Here is a 12,083-nt window from a genome sequence, read left to right on the forward strand (position 1 = left end):
ATAACATGAAATTTCGTTGTGACAGGTGTTTGGCATCCCACAACACCAATTTGTGTTTCCAGAAAATGTATCATTAAGATGAAAAATATGTACATTTAAGGCACACATATAGTAAATCAAAAGCTTGGTCTTGCTTAATTTTTTTTTCTGTCTGTGCTATATGATTTTTTCAAAGAAAATTTTGCAGCACTCAAAACAAGGCCAGCTGGATGCCAACAAGAGATGAATCTATTCTGAAAGCTTAAAAAGGCTCACTACAGGTGAATGCTGTATTATTCTCATTCTGCTAAGCCAGCCTCTCAAAATGCTTAAAGGATGCGGCTCTAAGCTGGATCTCACAGCAGCTCAAGGATGCTATTTCCCTGCGCAGATTGGAAGGTCAGGGTGGGAAGGTTGGAAGCTCTGTGCACAAAGCCTTTCTTTCTTCTTATTGAGTCAAATAAGACTCTATTACTTAAAAACCTTATTCCTTTAATACAATCAGCTCTGTGGGGCGCGTGGCTGCTGTAAATAGACCTGTGCCCTACTGTGGATATGGGCTTTGGCAGTTACATGTTATTCCCACTAAATAAATAAAGGGCAGTTATACAGAATACATCCTTGCATGGCTTTCCAAGGATGGCTTGCAGACTGTCTGTTTAGGGCTTGTACCTGCTATGTTCCTACAGTCAGTCACACACTATGATCATAGTTTGGTAGTTAGAGCTTGCTCCTGAATGAGATAGGGAAATACAACTTGCCTCAATACTAGAGTGAATTACTATTCGATTACTTTAAACAATACTTACAAGAGAATATGCTCATAAGGTAGTTTTCACCTTGCATCTATTCTGATTCATTAAATCAATACTGCAGAAGACAAATCATCATCAGATATCCTTGAAAGAAATGAGATTTTCTGAAAAACAACTTTTCACTGAAAATAAATATTTTATTATTCAATTTTTAATAGAATTAAAAATGCTAGCTTTCAACAGATTTGGTAATTTTAATATCTAGAGTATTTTTCCCTGAAAATGTGGAAGCAACAGAAATAACTACTGATTCCTGGTTTACTCAGTTTTGACAAATTCATTAGGAAATAACTGCAATTACCTGTTCATTCTATACATACGTCTTTTAGGCATAATCAAAAATTAACATCACTAGGTTATATATTTTCTTGAAGTGCCTTATTCACCATAGAGATTTTCTATTATTCAGTAAGTAAAATATTTACAGTCTCTTTGAAGAGGCACAAACACTTTCCACAGTCCTGGTTACTACATTTGGGAAGTGTCATACGATGATGAAATCTGTAAAAACTTAAAGGCAGACAACAAAAGAAAGATGATGTTTGATGCTCAGAAGGTCTACAGCCAGTGAATATATTATTATTTAATAGATAAGTCTATTCTTATGTTCAAAAAGGGCATGTGTCATTTATCACAGGAATATTTTTGAAAATTGCTAAAATTGGTTCCCTTTGTGAATATCACTTCCTTGATCATAATTAACAGCTGCTTCAAATGCAGGTGAATTTAGCTACCAATAGCTGCAATGTTTGTCAGTGAAAGGAGCCTGACTGCTGCAAGCATTTATGAATGTATAAAAGCCCTGCCACATCACAACTAACTCCCACACCACTGAAAGGATTTCACAGTAATTTCTGTCTAACAAAGGTTAGTGTTAAATTGCAAAAGCATTTTTTTGATAAAGTTTATCCTACTCCTGAATCTTGAAACAATCACATATTACTATTTGAGGTATTTGAAATTCTGGAAAATGAAAAAGGAGGCCTGGGAGGGATAGGGAGAGAGATGATGAATGATTTCTACACAAGAAAAAAAAAACAGTTTTGTTGTTTCCATTTTGAGATCTTTAGTATGGTAAAACTTAAAGGTGAAAAGAAAATTTCCCTAAGTGCATGAACTTAAACAATAGAAAATGTTTACTCTCAGTCTGCAGGAGAGAACCCTGCCAATACTCTGCAGGAGACTTCTCTGCTAGTTCTTGTAAGGCCTTAATTATTACTGGATAAAATTGGAGACAACAGGAGTTTTCCATTGGCTTTCTTAAGTCCAAGATTTAGGCTTTATGGACACAGTTACACTTCCCTGGACCCTGGAGAGATTTTGTTCTTGTTAACTGATTTTCCCAGGACTTCTAGAAGAATTAAATACAAGATAGGAACAAATTAACATCCCGGTTCTTTCAATGAGCAGTTTTGTCTGAAAAATGGAATATAAACTCATCCAGAAACAATTTTTCTACTTCACTTCCTGCTTCTTCCAAGTAGTCTGTAGGAATAACCTTCCCACCCTCTTGTCTTTGGGGTAAAATGAGTCTATGCTCTTTTCTTCCTTCTCCACTCCCAATAGCAGCAGCAGACATGGTTGTTCTTCCATCTCATCAGTATAAAACACAAGTACAGCCACAGATATAGAAAACAGATATCTTACATCAGCCATACAGTAATTTTTGTTCCAAATTATAAAGCTTTCTAGTTTTTTTAATCTATTGTATTGTACTCTCAATGGATTCTTAGGAATATTTGACTTTATCCATTAAATACATGAATAAATCTTGAAAGTGATTGCTGTAGCTAGCATGTAACTGTATGTAAACTCAACATGTTTTTCTTAAAATTGAATTGAGAAAATCCAGCAGAGACAATCATATTCAGATTTATAATTAAACTGCTCTATTTAAGCAGAAATGATGTAACCTTGAGCTGTGAAAGATATTTTTATTTTGCTTGTTAGTACAAAGGTGTGACATTTTTATTAAAAAGAAGGCATACCAATGTTCTTACACATTGTAACTTAATGATATCTGAAATATTAATATATCCATGACTTAGAATATATACAAGATTTCTGGGATTTGATTCACTTCTGTATAGCTCCACATAAATGCTGCTTGTTTTAAGTAATCCAAGCCTGAAGAACAAACTCTATCTGACGCTTTACCTGTGTCTTAAGAACCTACTTTTCTCCCATGCAAATGTTGATTAGTTAAAAGAACTCACTAAAATAAAATATTTACCTATTTTTGCATAACCTCAAACCTTAAAAAAAAGCCAATAAAACCTGTGTCATAAGCTTTCCTATGCTACTTCTGGAACCTGAGGAAAGTCAACACTGCTGTGTGATAACACAGCCTTTAAAATATTGTTCTGAGGAAATCTTGATGCCGGAACATTATTCAGGGGGTGTGCTTTCTTGGAATTGATGCATAGGGCACAGAAGAGCCCTTTCAGTTTCTTTGCTGTACCTCATATTCCGTGCACATTAAGAATTATTTGTTCATGCTTGCTGGATTATTTTGCAATATTTTTGTGTGTCTTGTAATGTGAATGCTTGCCTGAATTTTTTTGGGCCAGCTTAAGACAAAAAGATTAAAAATTCAAAATATGTCATATTTCACTCATAAAATTCTGTCCCTGTAAATTCCTTACAATTATCTCTCTAATATACGTGGTTTTTTTTTTTTTTCACCTCTATGATGGAACTCTTTTTTTCCTGTTTATGAAAGAGAACTGGTCAAACAGTTTATGATAGTATGCCTTGTCACAGTGATAGACAGGCTGAGGTAACATCTTTCTACTCTGTTATTCCCTACCTCTTCTAGTATATCATTATCAAACAAAAAGAGACACCTTAACTGACAGAGCTTTACAGCAAGTGTGATTTCTGGAACAATTTTTTTGTATTTAACTTAACATGAAATTTAAATACATGAGGAAGGAAGATTTTAACATTCATTTGCTAGGTGGTAAATAAAGAAAAATATTTGAAAAAAAACCAAAGAAAAATGAATTAAAGGAAGGATAAAAATGAAGAAAGCTTCATCAGTGCCAGCAGAATTTAGTAGACCTTTACTCTAAACCCTTCCAAGTTCCATCTAGAGTTAAAGGGCACACTGGTATAAATCAGAAAATAGCAGAAGGTGTAGAAGCTAAATAAGGTTCCAATCAGTATAAAACTAAGCATAAGCTTTTATAATCAGTTTATAATCTTTTAACTTTACAAATGCAATGGATTTAAACTGATTCTCATTCAACACACATTTCTAGGCATGTGTTTGCTACAGTTTTAGTCTTTCTTTTTATGTTCTAATTTCAAGAACCTATTTTTGTTTATGACAAAGTGACTTTTTGAAGTACTTAAAAGTTGTGTATTTATCAGTATTGTTTTTATTATTATTTCTATTATTATCTTGGGCACAGAAAAAATTCAAAAATTCAGCTTATTTAGACTAATGGGCAAGCCAATGAGAGTGTGTATAATAATGTGTCCTTCCGTGCCTCTGCATATCATAAAATTGTGACTTCCTGAAGTAGAATAAACCTAGTTTAGGAAGCCTAATTGGACTTCTAGGAATGATACTGAGCCCTTGGCTTTGCAGAGAAGCTATCCCTGGATATTTTGCACAGCTGATTCAAGAAGGCAGTCAGGCTTGGGATTCACTCTGTGTGGTCACATGCACCATTTATGTGACTGTGGAGGTCAGCTAACCCCTAACTAGGGTTTTCTGTGTTAGGGATTGATGAACAGTAGGAGATAACTACTTTGTGACTACTTTAGATATTTATGACTGCATAGTTGGAGATGTATTTCTTCTCCTAGCTGCAGCTGTGGTATGGAAATGTATGCTGCCTCACAGCTACCATCCCTCATACAGGTTGTTCCCTCCTCAGAAGAGCAACTCCAGCAGGAAATTTGAGTTTTCCATAATTAATTTGAAAGAACCAGGCTTACAAAAGTCAGCTATTCAATTCCTCTAACTAATGGGACAGTCTGATATAAAGAATTTTAGGAGAATTCAATTAACTCCAGATGTTTAGGGTGGAGAAGTGAGTACCACCAAGAAAAGTAGTGGGAAGCTGCTCAGAGTCAAGATCTCTTCCGGCAGCATGGCAGTTGTCAACAGGCAGCTGTCTTTTTGTCTGTCACTTCAGAAACTGAATGGCACACCCCACACTTTCTACCCTATCACACAAGATATTCCTGCTAGCACTGGTAGGGCAACTCCTGTGAGAGAAAAAAAATCGCATGCAACTGACTGGCTGTAGCTAGAGCTTCCATCATAAATTAAATCTCAAAAAAAACCACCAAGTCCATAATGTCACAACTGTTAGGTGAGATGAGGAATAAATCATGTGTCCTCTGATGATAATGGTATTTATTATGTGTAGAAAAGTCCAAGTAACTAACCAGGATTTCATACCTTGCAGCTTAAAAGATCTATTGACTATAATTCTACAGAAACCGGATCACGTTCACACACGCTAGAAAGAAAACAGATTTTGTAATTTCAGGAGCATAAACAACTTATTCTAAACTGAAAATTTCTAACCTTGACAACAGCTTCATTTCAGTGACAGTGCAGTATAAACTTTCTGCTTATTCTTAACTTTCTGAACAGTGGTTATCTGGCAATCTGCAGAGAGACTATCTTCATAAACATAAGTAGACAGTCATTAGAAATTATAAACTTTCCTTTAATAAGTGTCTTCGAAATTTTGAGTTAGATTTTAAAAAAATTCACATAAAGATTTCTTAAGTTTCTAGTGTCTATTTTTATTGTATTTATTCATACAGAATAATTAATATTTTCATGCACTGGTCTTTTATATGAGTTGTAGAAGAGATACAGCAGGCAACACAGTGCAAAATAATGTTTTACTGTCAGTATGTATTATCTAGAGACATGCAGCTCTTTTTGATATTCTGATAGTGATTCCTCTTTCAAAAAAGATACTACAATCACTACCTCAAAAGATCACCACTGCTTCATAATTACAATTTTAATTGATTACAGCGATGCTATTGGACATTTTGCTGATCTTTCACAATTAAATAGCAAGAGTTAGAATTCAATTGCCATGCTGTTTTTTCTTCATTTAGTTTTTGAAATCAGTGAATGTGTTGTCTTGAAGAGGAATAGGATCTCCTACCTAAGGCTGGGATGATTTTTTTCCCCAGAGCCCTGTTTGTGGCAAATTCCCTTCCCTCATTTCTGAGTTTTGGACATCAATATTATCCTCTGATTTAACCCCAGGGACTCCAGCCAGGCATGGGTACACATGAGGGAGTAGCAGTGCTTTCACAGGTGTAGATCAAACCAGGCCTACTGGTGCCAACTCAAATGCATCCATTAGTAACAGGAGATGTCTTCCTTCAACCCAGAAGATTATTTACCCCCAATTTTGGGTGCACAGTAGTGGAAAGAAATTCTGCATCTGTGTGTGAGGATACATGGCACGGCTTCACTTTTCCCATGTGATGCATTAAGGGTTTTGGATTGTGAGGGTTCAACTTTAAATCCCCTCCTCAGTTCCTGTAAAATACTTTGAAAAATTCTAAAATTAGAAAAATTTAATAATATGGTAGAATCTTTTACACCGAGCTGTCATCAGAAGCTGCACACTACAATGTAGCTTATAATCCTTTGGAAGGATATATGAAATTGAGCTGGATAAAAAAAAATTGGAAGTTAATAAATTTCCTCAAACGTGACTCCTGTTGCTTTCTAACGGCCAATACTGGAATTTGTTGTTGGAACCTGTGATTATGCTGTTACTTGACAATGACTATACGCTGAGACCTCAACAGATTGAAGCTCATATCAGCTGTCACCATTCTGCAGAACATTTCTCTAAAATGACAATCAACCTAACTGAACTGAAACCTATCAACATGTGCACACAGAGCACATTGTAACATGGAGTTATATGAGATCAGTAAGAATAATTTTATTTTAAAGCTTACTTTTTATGTTGATTCTTGCATTAAAGTTGAAGAGGGCAGAACAAAACACTGTGTTTCTATATGCATCAGCTCCAGTTGAAATGGTGATGCAGAAATAATCGTCAGAAAAATATGCAACTTGTAACTTATGTGTATAATTACTTGTATAATTAAATGATATTAAGACATTGTTGAGAAATTTTTATTCTTTTAGTGTTTTACTAGTGCATAGCATTTTTCATTGACCAATATTTTTATATATGTGGCATTCCATCAAAGGAATATTTTGAGTTTTTTCACTGTGACTATAGAAGTGTCAATTCTTGGAAGCAGATATTTTGCTAAACATAAAAAGAAGACAAAGAAATAGAGCACAAAGAAAATTAATCATGATGATGAGATGCACAGCTTACTAATTCAAATAAAATGTTTAAATTTTTTGCATAAATGTGTACACACACACACATACACGCCCTTTAATTGACTTTTTTAATTATTTAATTTTATTAATATTAGTTATTGTTTGAAATTCTCATAGTGCTCAGAAAGCCAGCTCACAGATAGAAGTCTCTTATAAAAGACTTCTACAAAGCTAGTAAAAAACACACCTCTTCCTAGTTCAAATAATTTTCAGCTTTGAAAATTGTTCTTTTCCAAATAACCTTTAAAAAAAAACATTCTTTTCTCCTTTTGTTCACCTTTCTTTTACCTCATCATTTTGCAGTTGGGCTCAGCTATCTTAAAGGTCTTTTTTATCCTCAAGGATTCTCTGATTCTGTGATTTTAGTTGCTCCTTGTTTCCAGATACCTACTGTCATTCATCTGACCCATTTGCAGTAGTGTCCTAACCCTTCTCAGCACCAGCTTTAGTCTGCATGACTAATTCATGTTAACTTATTATTTAGAAGATGCCCTAGGTAATCCAAACTTTTAGGATCAGGAAACATTTGCTCTGATTGTGTTGAGAGCAGATTTGACCTCGTCCCTAAATGTCCTCTGCAGTGGTGTGTGTGTGTGTGTGTGTGTGTGTGATGGAGAGGGAAAGAAATAAAAGCTATTTTATTGGATTTGATTAGCAACAAAACACTGGTTTGTTTTGAGTTTTTTTTTTTTCTTTTTTGTTTCTCCATGTTCTGAATTAAAGTCTCTGGCACCCCCCTACCCCTTTGAATCTTAGGAAAATTTTCAAGATTTATGTATTTTTAGATGGAAGGAATAAGTATATTTGTGTGAAAGCATTACATTAGATTCTAATTATCAGGTTTTAAAAGAAGCTTTGCAATCTGTGTAGACCATAGAGCTCTTGCCAAGAGAAAATATGTGTAGAATAATTATATTTTAAAAGGGCAGCCTTCCAAATAGAAAGTCTCCAGACTCATTTACACCCTCCTCTCTTGTAGTGGGTATCCTTGTTCCAACAGACACCTCTTCAGTAGAGATCTGCCAAAATGGCTCTGCTTGGGTCTATGTTAACTGCACAAAAATGGCCTTTTTTCCTTTCCTCAGTTCAGGCCATCATTCTATATTTTCAGTTTTAGGTATTATTGGAGCTGAATGGATGTTCTAGTTTCTCAAACAGTTTTCTTTGCACATCTTATCCAAGACATTACAGGATCTCATGGCTACAGAATGAATGGTGATACCTGGGAGTAGGTGCAGGAAGAGAATATAATGGAGTAAAGTCCTAAAATATAGGACTTTATAAAGAAAAATTATGTAAAGATACAGATGTGGGATGTATAATTAACACTGTTGTGCAGGCAAGGAATGGTTAATAGCCTGGAACATTTACCATTTTTTTAGACCAAATAAGCACGCAATATAGCATTTAAACTGGTTTACTAGTAACAAATAAATGGGACAGTGATTTTTTTTTTCCAGTCTGTGAAATTGGCAGTGGAATAAGATGTAGAATCTCAGAGTGTATCACAGGGTAAATATATCAGTTTAGGGGTTTTAAACATTCCTGGACATTTGGGAAATGCAGAAAGGGAAGTTGTCAACTCATACAACAACTTTTCAATGTCTGCATTGCTCTGAAATTAAGATCACAGCAATCCTGGCAGATGTCATAGCCCTTGTTCTGCCGTGATTTGTGAGGATATAGTGATTGCTTCATTCTAAAGTAGACTATTTTGCAAGTTTTTAAGCATCTTTTGCTTCCAATTTCTTTACTTAAGTATGTGAATTTAGATAATTAACTTTCAAAATTATTGTATTAAGAGAAGTCATAGAAGTATTTAAGGAAAGAGAAGGTGAATAGTTGAGCATCAGATGAATAGGACACAGAAGAGAAAATCAGCACCACAGGACACTGAAGAACAAATACATCTGATCCATACTCCTGCAATGCTCAATTTACTTAGGAGTGTAGACCCATTCTTGATGTACATTACCTTATGCATTTACTGGTCTTTTATGTGGTTTGAAATTATTTGTGCAGGTGTATGAAGTCTTGAAGTGACACAGAGATGATAACATTGAGTTATTGAAGCAGTAAGATCTTAATTTATTGCTAAAATAGAAACAATCATACTTCTCGCTAGAAACTGTCAGAAGAATTGAATAAATAATTTCTCCCAGATGTGCCAGTAGAGAGTTGTTATCAACTTTTCATGCTCTTTGAAGGAAACTAGCATTCAGCTTATTACAGGCTGAAGCAGATTGCTAGATCACATGGATTTGTAGACTGATTCAGTCTGGCATCTGGTACTGGATATGATTCAAAAACGCTGCCATAATTTCTGCATAGATTTATGCAATGTATCTTACAATAGTCTCCATCTTATTATTCATATTTTTTTTAAATCAGTCATTTCCTTTGCCATATGTGTTATTGTTTGTACACATTAGCAAGAATTATCGAATGATACGTCTTTTTCTGCCATCATGGAAAAACATTCATGAATTTCTGCACTAACAGAATTCTGCTGCAAGAAATTATTAGTTTTACACTTGGTGTAGATTTGCCCAAAGATCTGACACTAAACTGCGTGTAGAATACAAGTGTAGATTTCAACAAAGACAGAAATGAATCCCTCATATTTCCAAACCTCTGCTGCATTTTTAATATTCAAGATTTATAGAGAAAGCATAAAATTAAGACAGCCTGTATGAATACAATCATTTGTACAACCTTGTTGCAGTAAATTCAGGTGATTCTGGAATGTAAACACCTTGTAGAGGGGGAAGTAGGTAATATCTGAGCACTTGTTCTCTTGCCCTTTAATTTTACTGAAATAATGGAAGACCAAGAATTAGAAAATAAGTGCGAGCAAGAAGGTGAAATGGGATAGAAACCCAAAACTGCTGTGGACACAGTGTCAGAAAAACTAGTCTCTCACAAATCTTCTGTTTTTCAGCACAAAAAATAAATGTCTTTTCTTCCCATGCAATACAGCTTGTAGCACATAAATCAAGACACAGTAGCAAGCACTTATTCTTTAGCCTAAACTGCTTTCTGGAAAATTTCAGGCATTGAAAGTCAGGATTATTTCCTAGTGTTGTGTAAGTACAGCTAATGCTAGCTTCTTACTCTTCATCTTTGCATCTGAATATAAGTTTTGCATTCCCTTTATTGTTGGAGAATTTAGTTAATTTTAAATTAATCAATCAGCTATTCCTCTGCAGTAATTTGCCACTGTGAAATGTTGAATTGACCCACAAATTGCATAGCTTGGTGTGGGTTACAAATAAGCATGCATTTGCACATTGCCCTGCAGTGGCATCTAGGAAACTTATGTCAAAATCAGCAAATTTGGTGAACAAATACAACGTGACACATCCCAGCTACTGCAGAGCATTGCAGCTCTGCTGGAATAGGTGGAATAGTTCCTAGGTTGTAGTAGCTGAGTGATCCTTGTGAAGCCCAGTGAATACAGCTGCAACCATAGAATTGCTATTCCTACCAGTTGTAAACCTTTTTTTCTTCAAATACATTTTGGAAAAAAAGCCTGTGTTTAGTCTAGTCTTTGTATTTCAGTCTTCCTTTGTTTTGGGAGCCCTTGCTTTTCCTGCTTTGTCTCCAGCTAGGAGAAGCAACTATAATTGATTCTCTCTAATATAATCCAAGGGCTCAGATAAGACATGCAATACAGCCTGATTTGTTAGTAGCTGAACACAAACCTTACAGCTGGCAATCAGAAACACACTCAACCATCTCAGCTTTAGTGCCAAATCCAATGACAGGAGATGGGAGTAATCTTGTCATGCTTCCCTGTTTACAAATTCCTGTCTCATAATTGCATTACTTTCCTCTGTGATATTATGACTTCCAGGAGTATGCATCAAAGTAGTCTTCACAATGAAGCCCAAAAATTTTATTTAATATAGGGATACTGCTAAAACAGTTTTCTGGTTCCCTTTAAATTTCTGGCATTTTTTTTTCTTCAACCTTTCTCATCATCATTTTGATTCTTTTTTTCTCTTGATGTGTGTCTGTAAGCCTCTAAATGATAATGGAAGGAAAATACCAAGTTTTTACTAAGCAGAGTGTAATGAAACAGCAGGAAGTTTTGAGCCATTTAATTTAAAATAAGGAGGAAGAAAATTGACATTAATTATCTCAGACTACATTATCTTTTCATTTTGCAAGCAGGGAAATATTTAACACCTTGGAAGCAAAATACTTTAGTTTGTACTGGAGAGACAATTTAAAATCACATGTGGGGGGCAGCTAGATGAAAGATCAGAAATTAATATATTCGCTGAGCAAGAGTGATGAGATGAAAAAGTAGACAAAGAGGAGACTAAGCTTGTGTTCGCTCTTTGCCACAAACCACGACCTCTTCCACAGTCACAAGGACCTATTTTCAATTTCAAGTCAATAGCTATAAATGTTAGTAATTGCCTTTAACTCCTTTCTGTAGCTTAGCTTCTTGCCCCATTACCAGAAACCATTTAGTTTCTCAGTAATTCATTTTCTACATAATCTCCTTTCATATCCCATGTTTCCTCTATTGTGTTTCACCTTGGGCAGTACATCATGTAAATAAAGTCTATATCCATAATCCCTTTACAATTCAGCTTAAGAGAATTCGCTCTTGAAAACTCCATTCTAACCAGTGGCCATTATAGAAGATGTTTTTAGTCCTCATTAGATGGGAAACGTCTACGAATATTTTAAAAGCTATTTCAGCATCAGTGATATAACCTTGTGTATCTTTTCAAAGCTTTTAGATGTATTTAAAGGATGGGTATGGAGCAGGTAAAGGATCTGGAAAGAAGTTCATCATACTGTATTTGGATTTAAAAGAATCCTGTATTTAAAATAATGTTTAAGGCCACTTTATTGTAGGATAGACACTGATTAAAGGGACAAAACCACCCAAGAAGTTAAATTCAAGTTTT

The 12,083-nt window shown here is 35.0% G+C and overlaps 1 protein-coding gene across 2 annotated transcripts in view; it reads left to right on the top strand.

The window, feature by feature from the left end:
• CDH12 (cadherin 12) overlaps positions 1-12,083 on the top strand; it is a 153,513-nt gene that overhangs the window by 19,007 nt on the left and 122,423 nt on the right. The window lies entirely within an intron of this gene.

This window comes from Ammospiza caudacuta, chromosome 1 (assembly GCF_027887145.1).
Source record: "Ammospiza caudacuta isolate bAmmCau1 chromosome 1, bAmmCau1.pri, whole genome shotgun sequence".
NCBI lineage: Eukaryota > Metazoa > Chordata > Aves > Passeriformes > Passerellidae > Ammospiza > Ammospiza caudacuta.